A 21,762-nucleotide genomic window follows, 5' to 3' on the forward strand; every position below is an offset into this window, starting at 1 on the left:
AGCAAATTTACTACATGTCTTTAAAAATGGCTTCCTAAAGTCTGTGCTAAACCTCCCAAGTATAGAGTGTAACCAGTTCAACCACTTTTCCCTTTGATCTGCAACATCCTTCTCTTTGAAGTAATTAGCAACATTCTTTCCTTTGTTATCTGGAAAAGGTAATCACCTACAGTGAACCTGTGCATAGTAAATGAGGACTATCCTCAATATAATGTACCCAGAAAAGCAATAAAAACCTGTCCAGGCAGGGGTCGGGATGCTCTCTCACTTAGAGAGCAGCCATGCTGTCCCTTTTTCTCCATAGGACGTCTGCGGTCTGTGTGAATTTGTTTGTTGTAGCCACAACACACAGACCCTGTGGACCAGAGTCCGCATCAGTGTTCTCTTTGCTAACATTTTATTTTTAGAACATTTTTAGATAGCCTTTATTTTTTTTAGATTAAGCAATTTACTTTTAATTTTGTTTATTTTTAAAAATTTTATTGTATTTTCCATTACCATTTAACCCCCTTATATTCCCCTCCCCCTGCAATCACCACACTGTGGTCCACATCCATGACTCATTTTTCCTTTTTGCTCAGTCCCTCCACCCCTTTGCCTCCCCACTGCCAATAGTTGTCCTCCTGCTCTCTACCTATGAGTCTGTCTCTATTTTGCTTGTTAGTTCAGTTTGTTCATGAAATTCCACATAGAAGTGAGATCATATGGTATTTGTCTTTCTCTGACTGGTTTATTTCACTGAGTATAATGTTCTCCAGGTCCATCCATGCTGTCATAAAGAGTATAATTTTCTTTTTTACAGCCAAGCAGTATTCCATTGTATAAATGTCCCATAGTTGATTTACCTGCTCAACTACTAATGGACACTTGGGCTGCTTCCATATCTTGGTGATTGTAATTAATGCTACAATGAACATAGGGGTGCTTATGTTCTTTCAAATTAATGTTTTGGGTTTCTTCAGATATATTCCAAGAGGTAGAATCACTGAGTCAAAAGGCAGATCCATTTTTAATTTTTTGAGATATCACCGTACAGCTTTCCACAGTGGCTGCACCAGTCTGCATTCCCACCAACAGTGCAGAAAGGCCCCTCTTCTCCACATCCCTGCCAGCACTTGTTGTTTGTTGATTTATTGATGATAGTCATTCTGATTTATAAGTAAGAATGTTCTAGGCTTTCCTAATCTATTTCCTAATCCCTTGCTAAACTTTTGAAATCTGGTTAAATTAGTTACATAGCTTTCCAAATTTTTGATGAACTAGAATAATTATGGATTATGGAGATTACCAGTTTTTTGAAGTTCTGGTAGAAATCATCCATAAATTTATTGGGCCCTTCTACCTTTCCAATTGTACTGTATTATAGGCTTATTCAGTGTTCTACTTTCTTAAAGATTATTTTATGTGATTCATGTTTTCCTAAAAATTATTCATGTTATGTAATCTTTGAAATATACTATTACTAAGTTTTACCTTTATTCTAACATTTATTCTCTTTTCTATTGGTATTTATGGCCATATAATTGCTAATGATACTTAAGCTGTCTTTTTTAGTCTTAAGATTTTCCAAAAGGTTACACTTTTTACAATTAATTATTGTTTTATTGTTTAACAATTAATTTTTAAAAACAACTAATTATTGTTTTTAATTTATAACATTCTTATAGATTAATTCATGAATTACTATTTCTCTTCACCATTTCCTCCCCTCCCCCATTAATCTGGAACCTGTTTGCTCCCACAGGTTACTAAAAAATGTCTTTTCTGCTTACTCAGAGTAACTGTGAAACTGTCCTTTTCTAGTTAGTTCAGTTTAATCAGATGTCTCGTTCTGTTTGCTCCCTGCCTTTTTGTTAATATCTGACTAACTTCTCATTGTAACAAAATGAATAGTGGCAATAGAAATAAATAGTGGTGATGACTGTACAGCACTATAAATGAACTTAAGGCACTGACTGTGCACTTACAATAATTAATATGACAAATTTTGTTATGCACATTTTACCACAGTAAAAAAGGAAGATACCCACTTTGCCTGGTCAAAGGGAGAACCAATGACCTCTGCCCAACCTAGGCCAAACAACTGGTCAGCCTGAACAACAGATCTTGAGCCGAGACACAAGATCAATGTCTTAGTCGGTTTGGCCTTCTGTATCAAACAGCCCTAGACAGAAACTTATTTCTCACAGTTCTGGAGGCTGAAAATCTGAGATTGATGTGCCAGTACGGCCGGGTTCTGTTGAGAGCCTTCTTCCAGGTTGCAGACTGCTGGCTTTTCATTGTATCCTCACACCACAGAAAGCAGGGAAGGGAAGCACTTATCCCATCAGGAGTGCTCCATTCTCATGACCTCACCTAATCCCAACCTCCTCCCAAAGGCCCAGTTCCTAACACCATCACCTCAGGGGGTAGTGTTTTAACATAGGAATGTGCTCAGGACAAACGTCCAGTCCATAACAATAGACATAACTTAGAACAGATTCATTCTGCTTATTCAGCATTTTTCTTATATTCCATGAGAAATATATGTCATGTATTTTAAATGGCTTTTTTAAGAGCATTTCTTTTCTGAACTCTCAAATTACCCAGTTTTTGTGGGTCATCTGTTCCCTGCCAGGAGCCTGACAGAAGCATTAGCTAACACCTATCCAGTGCCCACCTTTTGCCAACATTGTGTGTATTATCAGGTTATTGGCCTTTCTCACCTGCCCCATGCAAAATTGTTTAGGTGTTATGGGCTCCTAAAAGAGTTTTGTGTCCTGCTCAAGCTACACATAAGTTGTGACTTTTTTCAAATTCCCCCTTAGAACTAGCTAGGGCTTCTATCACCTGTTCACCAGGATTTTGACACACCTGTGCCGATTCGCTCATTCACAATTACAACAATCTTTGGGGGACTAATTAGTAGCCTCTAATATCTGAATGTAGAAAAGCTCTATAGATTTGACCCTTCACAACCTTGCTGAGAAGTTACAGTCAAGATGCAGTTTGAATTCTTTACCATATGCAAATGCTATTTACCTGCAGGCACAGAACTCACATGACCTGTTCAACAGCTTGACATTAGGTGAAGCTATGGTTATTTTTTCCTTTTAGATTCTTTCACAGTACTTTCAAAATGGGTTCATTGAGGCAAATACTACAAAACTTTAGAGCAGGATTCAACCAACATTATAGTCAGACTCAGAAGTCCAGAATCTTCCACCAGTAACTGAACATGGGACCATCTTAGAATTAAGCTTTAGAGCCCTGGCTGGCGTAGCTCAGTGGATTGAGAATTAAGCTGTAGGTATAATTCTGAAGGGTACAGGTCATTGGGATGAATGGATTTTTTTATTTTGTCTATGCATGGACAGAAGTAATTTTACAATATTTCTAACCTACCCATGTATCATGAACTTCCAACTCTCACTGATGAAAAGCCATTTATTATATTTGTTATGTTAGCATAGAGCCACCTCTGATGTCTGGGCTTCTAATTAGAAGTTTGAACATGCTATCTAAACACTCCTAGATAGTGCATTCCTAATCAGAATACTAATAGTCCCTAAAATACAGATTTAAATTACACATAAATATCACATTGCTTAAGTAGTTTAAAGTAAGTTACAGACAAGAAGACAAAAAAACATAAGACAATAGCAATTTCTTAATTTCTTATGAATTTCTAATCCTTAAAAAAAAAGGCCTCCATCCAACTCCACATTGTCCTCCTTCCCTTGACAGACAAACTTCTCAGGAGCAGACTGCTCTCATGGCCTCTGACTCCTCACCTCTCCCTCACTCTTCATTCTACCCTGGTCTAGCTTCTGCCTCCACTACGCCCCTGACACAGCTCTTGGCAAGGTCACAGTGACTTCTATATGATAAGATCCTTTGCAAACATGTTAGTCTTCCTTCTCCTTCCTTCCTGAAACACTTGCTTCCTTGGCGTATGTGCCTCTTCTCTTTCCCAGTTCTTCACCAACTTTCTGAAGTTTCTTTTCAGTCTTCTTTGCTGGTCAATCACCTCCTTGAAGTTTTAATATCTACTCAGTTTATTAACTCATCCTAAGTTATTTTATCACAACATGACTTCCATCACCATTTATAGGCTGATATCCAGATACAGATTTTTGACTCAGACCTCTCTGGACTTTAGACCCTAATGCCCAGCTGCCTATTTCACATTTCTCTTGGATGCTTCAAAAACACTTTAAACTTAACATTCTTTTTAAAAAGATTTTTATTGTATTTTTCCATTACCATTCAACGTTCTTATATGCCCCTCCCCCCTGCAATCACCACACTGTTGTCCATGTCCATGAGTCCTTTTTCCTTTATAAAACGTATTATTGTATTCTAAGCAGGGTCCTTTCCTAATAGTTTTTATTTCAGTAAATGTATCACTACCTTCCTCTCTAATCTCCCTCCACCCCCTCCCACACACATCCAGATATTCTAGTCCAAAGTCTACAAGTCATCTTTAAGGCATTCTCTTCCCAAAGCCTGGATGAATCTACTTCTTTAATATCACATGAAACTCAGTGTTTCCATATTTGCATCACTGCCATCCTAGTCCAAGTCATCACCATCTCTCACCTGGATTCTGGCAATTAATCAGTCTTGCCATACAACTGAGTCTGTCATGATCTAAAGTTTCGTCTGCTCTAGGTAATTGCTTATCACAATTTATTTTCCCTTTATATTTTAGATACCCATCTTCTTCAAGGAAACATTGATTTTATCTGGGATTCTATAAAAGGACACATTTTCCCATCTCTTGGAGCTATGTATGGCTCTGGTCAGTGAGATGCAAGTTCAAATGATATGTGAGACTTCCCGGAAGGCCTTCCTGGAAAAAAGACAATCATCAAAGGGAAATGCCTCAGCTGGAGGGTGAACCTCTTTACCCTTTTCCTCTTTTCCCTTCTTGGTGTCTGGAATACAGGTGTGAGGGTCAACTTTCCAATAACATTGAGAGATCCTGTACCAGAATCACCTAACTGAGCCCACTCTGTGTTTATGACTCACCGAAACCATGACTGAATCAAATCACTGTTCTTGTTTTAAGTCACTGTCTTTTGGGGTGAGTTTGCACAGCAAGAGATGGCTGACATCATCCATTGATCAAGTAGAGGGCTTTTTGAACAGATGAATGGTGTCCTGTATTCTTTTTAAGATGACAACAAGGATGCTGTCTGGTCTGTGAGTCCCCAAAAAGCTTACATGGGGTACTCCTTATGCTTCTTTTCAGGACTCTTTGCATGGAGGAGGGGTCAGGGTGCCGAGCACTTTTCAGAGGCTCATTACTTTTAAGCTCTAGTTGTTTCCTCTCCTAACTTCCCTCCCCTTCTAACTATTTGAACACAATACTATTCCCTTTTGTTTGAAACCAAGTCTTACATTATCAGACAGATTCTTTTCAATCTGTTTTCATTGGATAAACCTTGTGCTCACTTCCTTCCTTGATGATTCTAGTCAAAGGACCTCTACTCTCTCATGCTTGAGTTCAAAGGCATGGCTTTTACAACACTTGTCTCTGCTATATATCTATAAAATTCAATGGTTAAAAATGGATAAAATGGCAAATTTTATATTACATATTTTTTCACAATAAAAAATAAAAAGTGTAGGTGCTGAAAAGCCAGAATTCAGAGTCTGTGCACTCTATGTATTAAACATTTCTTGAGAATACTACGTATAGAAGAAGTTAAGTATAGAAACAAAAATAAACAAGAAAACTATATAATTTACTTAATATATTCTTTTAAGTGAATTCACATTAATTAGAATGAAATTTTTAATTTTTGTCTTGATCTATAAGAACATGCATAATAAGGCCCTGGCCTACTCTTCTAACTCCATGCTGACCCACTGCCCCCTTCACTAGCATACTCTAGCCACACTGGATTCTTGCAGAGTTTTTGATGTAGATACTTCTTCCAGCATTGAGGCATGCAGTTCCCTCTGCCTACATCACTCTTCCCCACACCCTTACTTCCTCAGAGAAGCCTTCTTGATTTACCAGAGAGTATTTTCCCTATTAGATGCTCCTTTAGCAGTCTGTATTTCTGTTGTAGTGAAATAACTGTGTATATAGCTATTTAATGTTTTTACTCCCTTCCTAATCTATGAATTCCATAAGAAAGCCAGATCTATCCTATTTACTACTGTATCTCCAGTGCCTACACAATAGTTCATGCATAATATCTAATGAATAATAGTTATTGAATAAATACATAAGTGAGTGAATTAGTAGGTGGCTTTGTCGTTGTTGGATCGTACCAAAAACTACAAGGGTTGGATTGTACAGTGTCAAAGATCGATTCTAACTCTAAAATTACATGTGTCTATGATTCTATTTCCAATTAAATAAGGGCCATTAATCACCAATGTAGCCCATATGTATAACAGTATAAGTTTAGGCCCATGTAAAGTTTATATTATACAGATGTTTTTACCAGTACTTGCCTTTCCAGATAGTTGATGGATGCCATGACTACAAATGGAGTGGAGGACGAGTGCAATATGGAGCTACTTAGCCAGGCTGCCGAGCAGAGCCCACCTCTAGGGCAGTGCAATAATGGAGATACTGAGGGTCAAGGGACCACAGTCATGTCCTCCTGCTTTGGGGAGGTGTTGACTTGTCAGGGTCATAACAAATTTTAGGCTCCTCTGTATCCCAGTAAACTAAGCATCAAAAGTAGCACCTGAAATAGAGTAGTCATTCAATATATATTTGATGAATAAATGAATGAGAGGCCTACTGCTAGTGAGCATGTGCGTGCAGCCCATCCAAGTATGTCTAGTCAGTTTGTCAAAATTCACAACCTCACCCCACCTACTGCTGAGGAAGTATGATCCATGGGTCTCTGCAAACTAACTCTGGATACCCTGACTGAAGTCGAATTGCTTCAGGAAAATATGCTGACCTGGTTGAAAAATATCCCCAGTTAAGAACTTTTGCAGGATTGCCAGCTATCAAGTGAAAAGGGTTCAAAATGTTAGGTGTAATATTTGTGCCTGGTGAACTTCAGAAGTAGAGAGTCTCAAAATGGGTTATTTGTTGCTGCAAGATAATCAGAATAGGGTAGTGGGGATGGAAGATTAAATGGCCCAGCATATCCTCAAATTCTACCATTTGAAAATTGCTTTAGTTGAAGTCTGTCTATGGTATAATTCCTAAATGAGACAATAATGCTCTCTGAATAGACAGTGGGGAGTGGGCCGGCAACGGGCATTTTTTTTCACACAGCTTAAGTAACTAGAGGAACCAAGTGAAAATTCTAACACTCACAATATTACATGAACCGTAGCCAATTCTTCATGGATTTGATTCCATAAAAATGAGTTTTGGCAGTTCAGGGCAATAAGATACAGTTTCCTTATTCTTAAAAGAGATTGTATCTAGGAACCCTTCTTTTCTTCTCCCACCAGGCCACTTAAATTTCAATATCTATGTGCTTAAGGAAGAAATACCTGCATAGATTTGTGTCGAACTTCAGGTGTCACAGTTTTGTTAATTTCATGATTCTAACAAGGTGACAATGAGCAACTTTGTTCTATAGTAAAAAGTTCAGGTTTTCTGAGATTTGCTGATCTGTGATAATAATTACCTGGCATGCCAGAGCTGGTGCTGGGAATTGGATAAATTCCAGAAGGCCTCATGGAGACTCCATAATCTAGGTCCTAGCCTCATTGGGTACTGCTGGACCCTGATAATGGATATAAGCCAAAGAAGAGTACTGATTAAACTGAAGAAGGAGAGTTGCTTCTTTAGGAATAAATGTTGAGGTCTTAGGACATAGTCTAGATGGCCATAAAACATAAATTTATTCCTGAAGGCCAGGAGAGATGCAGAAAGGGGAAGGAAAAGTAATAGATCAAACTGCTTTATCATAGAGCACCAGAAATAGGAGGAATGGCTAGATTATAGCTGCATGAGAAAGTTACTAGAACTCCAACAAGTTTCATAGAAGAGGAAATGCAATATCACAGAGGTAGAATCTGAAATGACTTACCCAGAGAGGGACAGAATCCAGGTAATGGTTGAAAGCCTGAGCCATAAGTCACAAGTCCACAGTGAAAGCAGTCGGAAAATTGCCTTGGGAAAGCCAAAAGAGTTGTTTCACATGGTTGTAGGAAATCTGGACAGATTTGAGCAGGGAAGGCCAGGACATCAGAGAAGAATACTCACGGCGTGATTTGTGAGTTTCGAGGCGAACAACCATTATAGACAGAGATAAAAATATTGTCTGGACTCTGAGGAGGGCTGCCCCAGGAATTCATGAAATTGGACTCTAACGAAAGGCACTTATCTAAGAGATGAGCCACAGTAAAGGGGTACCAGGCGGAGTAATGATAGATCAAAACCAGGCCTGGGGTCAGTGTTTGTCTAATGGTTGGGAGAGTATCTCCTGTCACTCCTCTGCTCCGAGTCCTTCTAAAGCTCTCATTCCACTGAGAGTAAAAGCCAAGCCCCTGGATCAGCCCACATGCCCTAGCTCTGCCCCATCCTCTCCTCTCTGCCTCAGCTCTTACAACTCCCTTTGCACTCTCCACCCCTCTCTTACCACCTCCTTGTATTCCAGCACACTCCTGCTGCGGGGCTTTTACTCTGCTGCCGGGCTTTTACTGTGCTGTGCCCATACCGGAGACACTCTTCCCCAGATAGGAGCTCAGCTCATCCTTCACCTGCCCCTAAGGTCCTGGTTCAGATGTTCCCTTCTCAGCCAGGCCTTCCCTGACCACCCTATTTTAAGCTATGACAGCCCTCCCCCAATCCCCAGGCACCTCTAGATGCCTCTCATGGCCCTTTTCACCACCTAATATACTTACATTTTACACATTTTACCAAGTGTGTTTCTTGTCTCTCCCTCCATGGGAATAATGCTATATATTGAAGACAAGGGTACTTGGCCCTTTGTACCACTAGAGGCCCAGGCAAAGAAAAATGTCTGGTGCTTAGTTGATGCTTAAAATATACTTGCTAGCCCTAGCCAGTGTGGCTCAGTTGGTTGGAGTGTCGTCCTGTGCACTGAAAGGCTGGGGGTCTGATTTCTGGTTAGGTTGGGGGCTTGATTCCCGGTTGTGGCACAAATCTAGGTTGGTTCAATTCCCAGTCAGGGTGTGTATGGAAGGCAACCAACTGATGTTTTTTTTTCTTTCTCTCTCTCCCTTCCTTTCTCTCTAAAATCAATAAACATATTTTTAAAATTATTATACACACATATATATATTCGCTGAATGTACTGGAAGATTTGTTGAATAATGGATGCTTTTAACACACCTGGAATTGAATCACACCATAGCTTTCACTTTGGGAGATCCCATCTAACAAAATCTGAAGGAATATACCAGAAAAAAAAAGTGTGAGATTAAAAGAAAAGAAAATGTGAAAGGAAAAAAGGTATTCTTTCCTAGCCAGCAGCTGTAGTCTTGTATGTATCAGAGAAGAAAAGGGTTCAATTGTTAGAAGAGTTTTGCCAGGGGAGGAGGGGAGGAGGGGAGGAGCTGATGGAGAAGCAATGAAGGCACGTTCCAGTGTTGCAGAGAAAGAGGCAACAGAAAGGAAGTCTCCTCAAAGTCTGAAATATTCAGAAGTCGAGAAAAACAAAATCATGCATGAGAATAATTTTTGAAACTATGAAATAGGTAAATAAAGGATTCATTATACTAATCTGTCTACCTTTGTACATATTTAAAATTTTCCACTAGAAATGAGTTTTTTAAAAAACAAATAAGGAAAAGCAGAAGGACAGTGCCCTGAGAAGCACATGGCAGAGGTACTGGGAGTGACCAAACTCCTAGGGACACAATTGTCAGAAGCACTGACAGCAGCAACATTTCACATATCTACTAGGGGCAAGTGTCCCGCTGAAAAACTGTGGGTGTGAACGAGGCCCCTTCCATAAAGGCAGGTGTTACAGAACTAAATAATCCCCTAGCAGCAGGCTGTGGAGAAGCCAGTGTAGCTCAAGGGAGATGGCGGAGGCTGTGTCACCATGCACAGCCCACCTCAGTGCTAGCTTAGAGTGTTAGAAACTGGGTCTCCCGGGAAAGTAGAAAAGCAAGTTTGGATGTTAATTGAAACAACAAAACCTAACTCACCTAAGATCTGGGACTGAAACTGGCTCCATGGAAAATTTCTAAGCTTTGCAAGGCTTCACAAACTCTCCAAGCATCTCCCATTCCATATATCGTCACTGCTGAGTGCCCTCTTAGGAGAGATTTCTTGCACATGAATTGACAGGTGATGGATTCTGGGTGACTGACAGAGTCTAACCACCTTCTAAGAAACTGAAATTGTTTCTCATCTCAGATTGCCATTAGTGCTTAGTTTCCTGAATAGAGTGTGATGAGGGGTTTGAGACCTCTGCTGCCATAAACTTGCCTGTTCCTGAGTTTTTTTCAAAGGAAAAACTCTTAGAGACATGGCATTAAACTAGTACAGCTTTAGAAGTCTCAAAGGAACTGTACTCCAGAGAGACATAGTCCAGCCCAGGCAGCCTCTGTGGGGAGAATTCCAGCTGCCCACCTGACAAGCAAGAACCCTTCAGTTGATAGCAGAATAAGAAATTGGGCAGAGCGTGAATTTTGGACTTAAAATAAACCTTCCAGGGAAAGATTATTTGATTTGGTTCTTAATTTCATTGAACTTGAATGTTTTGAGTCTTTAACTTGCAAGAGGAATTATTTTAGAGGTTTTAGTTACTTCAAGAACAATTGATGAGAGCTTTTCCTGTTTAAATTTAGGACCCTTCTATTGTACTGGCATTTAATTAATGTGCATTGACACATTTTAATATTGGGCCATGTTAGGGTTCCGTTTTGAATATCTAATTGCTATATTTTACACATTGGTAGAAGTAATTTGGAAATAAGAAACCAATATTTTAGCTAATATTGTAACCAATTGTTGGCTGTGGTTACAACGTGGCATGGAAGTACACTTAAATAATGCTCTGCTCTAACCCATTTCAGAGCTTCCTAGGACAAAATCTGCACTGGTTCTTCGAGGTCCCTCAAAGGAAGGAGTGTTCTCACACAGGTAGGACTGGCTGCCTTGATAAGTTCATCGCCTCCTCAGGGGGAAAGCCACACGTCTAGCCTACCATGCACTTGTTGGGTAAACCCAGTGAGTAAAGAAAATTAAAACCAGGAAATCAGCAGAGAGAACTCATTCCCTACACCTCCTTTCCATGAGAAAGGATTCCCCTAAATACTCAAGGGTTCCCCCTCACCCTCCCATGGAGATGGAATGAGATACCTGGTCTGTAACTCCAGGTCAGTAGCCACAGCTATTGTTCTACAATTCTCAACCACGTGTTGCTAATCTACCAAAGACTCTACATACAGGGAATTTTCTCGTTTTCTCCTTCTCTCTCTACTGGCTTTAGTGGGAAGTGGTGGCTTGGTTGACAATATTTGCTCTGCTGACTCAAACTTTCCCTCAGAAGGGTCTTTTCCAACATCTGGATAAGAAGTTAGAAATATTATTTGGGTGTCATCTCAAGCTACATTCACTCAAATGGCCTTTATCAATAATAAAGCTCATAGTTTGTTACTCTACTTTTTCCTTTATTTCTCTGCTAGTTAGAATCTCAGGCAGAGAAGAGGATGATGTGTGGGACCCAATGGTTGTTTGAGAAATTCATAAAATAACTCATGTAGAGCTCTTATACTGGTGCCTTGGCATATTATACACACTCAGAAACTCTGATAACTGTTGCCGTTGATCTCCTGTACAGAAGCATACATACCAGGGGCCATGGTTCTACACCTTTTGTGTGTTACTTACCACTTCTTGTTTTATCTTCTAGTTGTCTGTGCTTGTATTGTAAGGGATTATAAATGTTTGTAGGTCAAGGATCATATTTTAATTATCTTTATATTATCTGAAGCACCTAGAAGTATGCCTTGGGTAAAGACAGTGCTCAATGAATAATTACTTTAAAATAAGATGAACGTTAAGATTCCGGGTAGAATTTCTTCTCAGAAAATTTTTTGAAGGAGTAGAAAATGTGCAGTTTAACACGCGGGTCACCCAATCACTGAAATCAAACTGTATCCCAATGAAGCTGACATAGTTGTTTTAATCAGAGAAGCTTAAAGCACTTCACCAGCAACCCAACATCCAGGCTCACAGCAGTCCTGGGAATAAACGTGTGATCCTTCATAGCTACCTAAACACTCTGTATGCAAAGTGTTTCCCCCATGAGATCTTTCCTTCAGTGCTGGCAACCATGGAGATGCTTAATAAATATTATTATAAAAAACAACAATATTTATTTGAGGTCCCACAGTGAAGCCGAGAACCGGCCCAGCTAAGTCTCATAGCGGAATCTGCAGTCTCCCTCAGTGAAGCGGGGCCTCTGTGATGGTGGTCACCAGGCCGTGGGCAGTGTTGCCCAACAGCAACCTGAAGGGAGAAATGCCACCAACTGAAGAAGGAATAAAAAGTACTGAGGGTTATAGCTTTCAGTTGCCCTCTATCAAAAGGAAACAAACAAATCTTCCAAAAATAACAATAAATACCATTGAATACATACAGGTGCACAACATTCCTTGTCCACATGTAGCTATAAAACTAGTTGATAAAGAGAGTTCTCAGAATCAGAAAACACTATTTGATCTTTATTTTGCTTTTACTTCTCAGATGAGCGCAGTTGTGAGCTTTTCAGTGGTGCAATTGTGGCTTCATCATTCACTGCTGTGTGATCCGGGGCTTCACCTTTTTTTTTAAGCCTCAGCATCGCTGTCTATAAAATGAGGATAAAAGTAGTACTAACTTCGGAAGATCGCAGTGAGGATTAAATAAAACAATTTATGTAAAATGTTTTAGAGAAAGATTTCAAATTGCTATTATGATTTATTTGCTTTTTGTATGTGTCCTAAATCTGAATTTGACTAACTTAATTTAGTGGGACAATTTATGGAAAGCCAAAGTTTTGGGGGTCCAACTTTACTTTCATGTAATTTCAACTAAATGAAATGTAGGTTGGTCATTAGTTGTTCCTGCCTAGTCTTTTGCATCGTATCAATAGCATCTGTTGAGAAACATAGCTGCTGAGCATGGGCCTCGGGTTGGGTCCACAACCCTGGTTCAACCTGAAGTGCCAAGTTCTTTCTCCAGCATGGTAGCACTGAGGAAGAATGTGGCCTTTGGAGCCCAGCTGCTGGGTTTAAATCCAAGATTCACTGCCTTTTCCCCAGTGTGCCAACATACTGAACCGCTCTAAACTCAATCTCTCAGGTGCCTGGCACATGCCCAGTATTAAATAAGTGTAAATTATCATTATTAGTAGTGGAACAGTAGTAATGAAATCAACTCTAGTGACTGGTGGCCTAGCAATGTCCTCACCAAATATCAGTACTGCCATGAATGTAAGGTCACATGGGTATAATCTGAACCTCTACATATTACATGCCTAAGCACTCATTCATTTGGTAATCAACAAGTTTTTTAAAATACATATGATATTCAGATCACCATGTGAAGAACTGGAAGGAACCAAGAGATGAATAAAACATACATCAGTTTTATAATAAAAGGCTCCAATACTCAAAATCCCAAACTGCACTAGGAGATGTCTTTTTGAAATGGATAGTGTTATTAGTTCCACATGACAAGATGCATAAAACACAATCTAAAACTAATATAATCAGGAAAATGGGTTCCCTTTAACCCATACAAATAGTGGTTAATTCCCAAATTATTAGTGTCATAAAGTGTCCTAAAGTTGTTCTCGAGAAACTGATGATTAATTCCCAAAGGGTTAAAAGAGTACAGGCACTATAAAAGAGGACATTATCAACATTGTTATTAACTGTGCTAAGAATAGACAGACTCAGCACTGCCACATCAAAGTAAGATTTTTATCACACATTTTTCTCAGTGGGAGGAGGAGAGGAACTAGAAACACAGAGCCACACATAGTGTGTACATTTAGATATGAAATGCAGGAACACCGAGTCGTAGACACACATGCACAGGCTGAGGGCCTGATAGGAACACTCGGCTCAGATCTCTCTGTGAACTTCGAAGTCAGACTTTCATGCTTTCAAATGCTCGTCTTGTCTCTCATCAGCTGCTTGAACTAGTATAAACTGTTAAAGTTCCCTGAACTTCAGTCTGTTAGCTGTACAAAGGAAGGGATGTTGTGAAGACTTCAAGGAACAGGTGCATGTATGGAAATTGCCTGAAGTAGTATATAGCATGTTGTAAGCAGTCCAAAAAAAAAGGTAGCTATTATAATGATTATTTTATTGTTATTGGTCAATTTCAAGCATTGACTTAAGAATGACTGCCCACTCTTATGATCCCCTTAGGTCAGAACAGGCATGCTTGCAGGCTTCATCCTGGGCAAAAGGACAACGATGTTGCTAGGGAGCCCTGTGCTTGAGTCCCAGTAGCTGCCTCTGTTGACTGCCTGGTGTCCTCAAGTTTTGATTTGGTTTCACTTCTGGACATCAAGGGTCTCTTTCTTTCTTGTGTGAATACTCCTGTTCTACCCACTTACAAATCAACACCCTAGATTCCTAACTACCCCTGAGGTCTGAACTTCATCTTTGGTAATGGCTCAGTTCCTACCTAGATATTCTTTCTGTCCCACCCTCTCTGCCTTGTGTCTCAGGAGAAATGGCTGCAGAAGACTCTGGGGGATCCATGTTTATGTCAGGGAGTTGTATTCCCATTTCAAAATCCTCTCTCTTCATCTCTCTGCACTTAGGCCCAATAACACAAAGCGGAAGGAAGTGGTGGAGGAGGAGCGAGGCCTAATTGGCAATTCCTGCTTGGACCAACAGACTCACTGTTTGCTTTGGAAAGAAAATGGCCTGAATGCTTTCCCCACTGTTTGCATGAACCTACCAAGCATCTGATCCATCCAATTACATCCCATAGTAAGAGCTGATGGATGTTAAAATTACATGGGTCAGGGCTCAAATACAAGTGCAGTTCTCTCGGCTTGAGTTAAATCAAGTATTTACTTTGAGACCAAAAGTACAAATTGTGAGCTGTTGAATCAGCTGGGGTTCTCAAAATAGAATTTGACCTGAATAGAGATAATTCCATGAAAACACTACTGGAAACCAAAATGCTTATCTAATCTCTGAGTCTGGCAAAATGTACAGCATTACTGATCGCTGGTACTGGTGAAAGAGTCTTAATTTTTATGTCTAGAGGAAATTAAGCCAAGAAAAAGAGTACCATTTAGTTCAGAGAAAAGATGTTCATACATTTTATATTTTAAGTGATTCCGTTTGAGCACTTGGAAAATTAAAAGGCCTTTAGCCAAAAACAGCTCTATGTCACTCGGCTATGCGGAGCTTAACTAAAGCTTGGCCTTATCTAACTTCTCAGAAATACACTAACCAGAGACTATATAAGAGTTCCAGAGCTAGCATATGCCTACAAGGGATTAAAGAGAAACTAAAGAGAGGAAAAGCAATTTACTCATAATGGAAAGTATAATGGCTATAGATACCAAGAATGAAGGGCCATTCCAGATTGTCAAATAGAGCTTCAGGCTTGCCATCACTGAAAGAGACCCTTCCAGCACGGGCAGGGAGAGCTCCAGTAATTCCTAATAATAGTGAGAAGTGGGATTCCTCCTGGGACCTTTAAAAGCCCATCTTTCCTAACAGTTAAAAGCACACAGTCCAATGAGGAAGAAAATAGCTATTAGTTTTCAGAAAACTATGTCTACTTTTACTCTTATTAACAGAGCACCCAAATCCAATATTATTAGGACAGGCTTTTAAATCAGGCAACTAGCTAGGAAGTATGACTTCAGGAATACTGAGAATGTTTTTCCTGTGGCACTCATCCTACCTATATATATGTTTTTTCAGTTTTACAGTAATTATTGTTTATTGAAATAATGGACATTCATTATAAAAAATTAGAAAATACAAGTAAAAAAAAAGCTAAAGTGAGAGGTGGGGGTGGGCAGGGCAGGAGAGAGTAATGGGGGGGAAATGAGGACAATGGTAACTGGACAGCAATAAAAAATAGGAAACAAAACAAAAATGTGTATAACTGTTCATTTTAAATAATCCATAATTTGAACATAATTATTCACAGTTTCATTAAAAAACAAGCCAAAACCGAACCATAATTTTGCAAGCCATAGCTAACCACTGCTGATATTTTGGCATAAAAAACTCCTGATGAGTGAAGAGTGTGTTTGTGTGTTCTCCATCCAGTGGGTCAAGGCATAAAACTTTATCTTACTTGAACTTAGTTTTCTTTGTCTAAGTCAAGTGGGAATTAGGTCTCCAAAAGGGGACCTTCATTGACCTTTACCAGTCATTGACACCTTTATGGAAAGGACATTGTCAGCTGCTTTGGGAAAAGCTAGTAGCAGTCATTGGAAGTAGAAGTTGGAGTTTAGGGCCATTGGTCACCTAAGTTCAAATGTTTAACTGTGGGTTGGGGAAATAAAGGACATCAAAAGGGGATGCTGATAGATGGAAAACCAACATGACCTTCAGAATGATGCTGACAAAAGTCAGCTCTAGGCATAGCAGTCAAACCTTAGAGGCCAAAAAAAACCACAAAAAACAAACAAAAACCCAAGATTCAGGAAAAGTTACAAATTCTAAACTTCAAAGAAAATGTGAGCAACTTTCAACTGAGTTTGTCAGATACTGTTTTCCCTATTGAGATGACATTTACAGTTTTATTTTACAATACATTACTTCATAAATTTAAACTTCAGTCTCTTCTGCAACCACCATGTCATATATCGTATTAAAAATAATAGATATGTGCATGTGTGTCTCTGCGTGTATATGTGAGTGGTATATATACATAAAAAGAGACATACATAGACATGCATAATCAATCCTCATTATTCACAGAATCTTTATTTGTTCATCATCTACTCACTAAAATGTAGTCACAATTCCAAAGTCAATGTGGTAGCTCTTTCATAATCATTTTGTTGTACGCAGAGCAATACAAATTTGAGTTGCTTGACACACGCTTTCTCAACCAGATTAGACAAAGCAAAGCTGTGCCTTCTGGTTTCAGTTCTCATACTGTACTATAAGCAAGGGCTCTTTTTGCCCTCTGTTTTCCACCATGCTCTTCAAATTCTTAAGGTTTTTGTCAGGGATTTCACAGTTTAAAATAAAGCATAGTGTTGGAGTCCTGTCTTGTGTCCCTTAGTGCAAGAAGGCTATGATGTTATTACAAAAAAAGGTGTGTGTTAGACAAGCTTTGTTCAGGCTTAAGTTATGGAACTGCGGACTAGGAGTTCAATGTTAATGAACCAACAATAGATATTAAATAAGGTGTCCTTAAACAGAAACATACAAAAACAGGCTTATATATTGATTATTTGTTAAAAATGTTGTGACCAGAGGCTTATGGGAACCTAACTTTGTATTTCTCCTAGGAGCAATGGTTCGATATTCACTAATTCAGTGTATATGGAAAATGTAAAAAGCATAACTACTGCAAAGAATAAGAAGTAACTATATATATTTTTTATTGGGCAATAATTTAAGACTCACATGAAATTTCAAAAAATGCTAGGGTTTATGTGCATGCTTTATTGAGCTGTCTCAAATGAAATATATTATTTACAAAATGAGGAAATTAATGTTGGTTTAATACTGTTAACTCAAGTATAGATCTTATTCAGACATCACCAGTTTTCCTACACACTTTTTAAATCTATTGTGTTCTATGCATGGAATTTTTTCACATGTGTAGGTTCATGTAACATCGCCGCAGTCAGCATGCAGAGCAGTTCCATCACCACGGGGACTCTCCCTCACATTACCACTTAATAGTCACACCCAACCCTAGTCCCTCACCCCTGGTGTCTGCTGATCTGTTCTCCATCACTGTTATCTTATTGCTTTGTAAGGTTATATGAATGGAATTATACAGCATGTAGACCTTTGATATTAGCCTTTTTCACCTCAGCCTAATGTTGATGACATTCATCCAAGTTGCTGAGTCTGTCAATGGCTTGTTTCTTTCCTGCTGAGTAATATTCCATTTTTTAGGTGTAGCATAGTCTGGTTATCCATTCACCCACTGCTAACCCATTTGGGTTGTTTCCATTTCAAAGCTATTACATATCAAGCAGCTTACCATGTCTCTTTTTACATTAAATTTGTTGGGGTAACATTGCTTAACAAGATTATTTAGGTTTCAAGTGTAAAATTCTATGATACAGCATCTGTATATTGCACTGTATGCCCATCACCCAAAGTCAAATCTTCTTTTATCACCATATATTTGAATCCCCCTTTATTCCATATTATTCCCCCAACCCCTTTCCCTCTGGTAACCAAATACTCTTGTCTTTCTGTGAACTTTCACTTGTTTGTTTTTCTTGTTTGTTCATTTGTTGCTTTCAGTTTTATATCCCACATGTGAGTGAAATCATATGGTTCTTAAATTTTTCTGTGTAATTTATTTTTGTTAGCATGATATTTTCATGACCCATCCATGTTGTCACAAGAGAAAGTATTTCATCTTTTCTTATGGCTGAGGAGAGGTCCATTATCATGGTCCATTACCATGTACCACATTTTCTTTATTCAATCATCTATTGAGATGCACTTTGGTTCTTGGCCACCATGTCTTGGTCACCATGGATAATACTGAAATGAACATAAGGGTGCATATATCTTTGTGAATAAATGTTTTCAACTGTTTCATGTAGATACCCAAAGGAGGTTTGGCTGGGTTGTATAATAACTCTATTCTTAAGTTTTTGAAGAGCCTCCATGCTGTTTTTCATAGAGGTTGCACTGTTTCACATTCCCACCAGCAGGGAATGAGGGTCCCTTTTTCTCCAAAGCCTCTCCAATATTTCTTATTACTCCTCTTGTTGACAATAGCCATCCTAACAGTTGTGAGGTGATACTTCATTGTAGTTTGGATTTGCATTACCACACCTTTTAAGGTTTACTTAAAACTGGTTCAAACACCATACCCAGTACAGTGGGAAAACCCTGTTTTTTGCCCTAGGGACAATTGGAGTATGGGGTATAACTGAGCACTTATATTTCTACTAGTTGTCTCTATCTTCAAGATTCTACTTCTTTTGAATTTTTATACTCCATTCTGCTTTTTATCTTTCTTGTGTACTAGTATTTTTTTTTTATTTCATGTTGCCCTACTTGGAACTACTATGGTCTTTTTACTCTCCCACTGAAGGCTGTGTGTGAGGGGCCTTCACTGAAGGTTCCAGACAATGGAAGGGGATCCTGTCACTATAAACTGTACCAATAATGTGCACCTCCCTAGTTTAAATGTCCTTGGATTATTCCTGCATGGAGGATTTTGAATGGTCTCTCTGGTAAGCAGGCTCTATTTTTCTTCTCTGTCTCTAGGCAGGTCTCTGTCTTGTTTCTTTGACCTCCTTCCCTTTCCAATCTAGATCATCAGCCAGCAACTCATACCTTCCCTTCATTTTTTTATGCAGAAGCAGGTTAGTATCTTTGTCTCACTTTATTCTGGACTAGCCCTGTGAACAATGTTTCCAGAATCAAAATTGCTCACCCATCAAAGCGTTTTACTAAATAACACCTTTCCAAGAGAGCTCACCTATCAGCTCTTAAATGACCACATTTTCCTTCCTCGATGACATTTGTGATGGAAGTCCTCAGAGCATAGGACTACAGAAAATTGCTTTGTGGCCAATTCTGTATTACTTGAACCCTTTAAAAATATTTAAGCATGCTTTCCAATATGATACTTTATTAAAAGGTAGTCAGATACTGGCCCCACTGGAAATCTGCCTTTACAGCTCCTACTAAAAATTGTCCATAAGTGCACTCATGGACCGTACAAAGCATGAATCCTTCTGTTTAGAGCTCACAGTCATTCTAATCATTATACATGGGGCCAAGTCCCTTTGCTATGCCTGACAGAAGGAGGGAATCCATAGTATTAGATGGAAAACAATTCATGAAGAACCCTGCTGACTCCCAGGAAGGGAAGGAGGCTCCTCACTTGTCCTAGTTGTCTCTATCTCCAACTGGTCAGAGCCCCCATTCCCAAATCACTTCTATGAGCACTCACTCACTGCTCTCTAGGTGCCAAGGATACAAATGTAAGAAGCTCATTATCTTGTCCTCAAAGTACTCTGATTGGTAAGCAAAAGACTAAATATTTGAAAATGGTGCTTTTTTTAGAGATACAGCCCAGCTGGGAGAGTTAGACCACAGGTACCTAAGCATACAGAAATGCAAGCAGGAAAATAACACAATCCACTTTGTGGGAGGCAAACTGTTTGGCAGCAATGTTGAAGGACACAGGCAGGCTCAAATCAGGAGGAAGTAGAATCAAGGGTCTAGAAAGTAGATGTAATAATCCAGATTAGAGATGATCAAGTTCTTTTCCAAGGCAGAGTTGAAGGAGATGAAGATGAAGACCAAACAGGTGAGAGCTGACTCCACAGGTTTTGGTGACTGACTACAGTGTAGAAAGTGAGAGGGAAGAAACAGAGGAATGCAAGAGGTTTGCAGATGGGAAGGCAGGGAGACAATGTTCTGTCAGCTAAATGGCCTCAAGAGAAGGAACACACTGGGAATTGCTGCAGGGAAATAGTATGCGTTTATTCTTTCCTCCTCTCTGAGGTAAACAATGTTTTTAGACATGCAGATGGCAGTGGAAAAAAAGACAAGTGTGCAGATGATTTCTTGTTGAATTGTACACTTGAAACCCGTATGGTTTTGCAAACCAAAGTGACCACAATAAATTCAGTGGAAAAAAGGCAGTCTTAAATCTGATGAACATGTACTGAGGACTCAATAGTTGTTGAATGAGATACAACTAACTCAGAACTCAGAAGAGGACTTGAGATATTACTGAAATTTAGGGTTACAGATGTGATCAGTCATCATCCAAGAAGCCTCTTGTTCCAAAATTACATTGCAATCCTTCCCTTCTTCCTCTCCACTCCCCTCTGCAAAATTCCCCTTGTCCTACTAGAAGAACACTAGATATCGATACCTGAAATACTTAGAGATCACACACCCAAGCATCTTTAATTTACTTGTTTATATTATTTTTATGTAAATGTATATGTCTACTTTAATATGAATTTTTAAAACATATTGAAAAAACCCTGTTTTGAACTTTTATTGCAGTCTTATTATCTCCTCTTGATAAAGTCTTCTTTATCTTTGTCTTCTATACATTAAAGATCTTCTAACACAAAATAGAATTTCCACCAGTTATGTGTCCTGTCAGGGAAACTTGTCACTTGCTACCTTTGTTTTAATAAATGCTGGAGTTTGTTATACAATTCCTCTTTTTTCTCACTATTTTTTAGGTAGATCAGAACTAAAGAACTATAGAACTAAATAGAGACACAAAATAAAGTTTACATTCCCAAAACAAAACAGAAAACTTTTAACAGCTTTGTTACTCAATTGCTGGAGTCAAGAATAAAGGGGATTTCCATTGGTCCATGTGCCTGTTTTTATGCCAGTACCAGGCTGTTTTGATTACAGTGGCCTTGTAATACAGTTTGGTATCAGGTATTGTGATCCCAATGGAACAGAACAGAGAGCCCAAAAATAAACCCAAGTCTCTACGGTCAATTAATATTTGACAAAGGGGGCAGCAACATAAAATGGAGTAACAATAGCCTCTTCAACAAATGGTGTTGGGAGAACTGGACAGCTACATGCAAAAAAATGAAACTCGAGCACAAACTCACACCATACACAAAAATAAATTCAAGGTGGATAAAAGATTTAAATATAAGTCATGACACTATTAAAGTCCTAGAGGAGAACATA

The sequence above is a fragment of the Phyllostomus discolor genome, chromosome 7 (assembly GCF_004126475.2).
Source record: "Phyllostomus discolor isolate MPI-MPIP mPhyDis1 chromosome 7, mPhyDis1.pri.v3, whole genome shotgun sequence".
In the NCBI taxonomy this organism is placed as follows: domain Eukaryota; kingdom Metazoa; phylum Chordata; class Mammalia; order Chiroptera; family Phyllostomidae; genus Phyllostomus; species Phyllostomus discolor.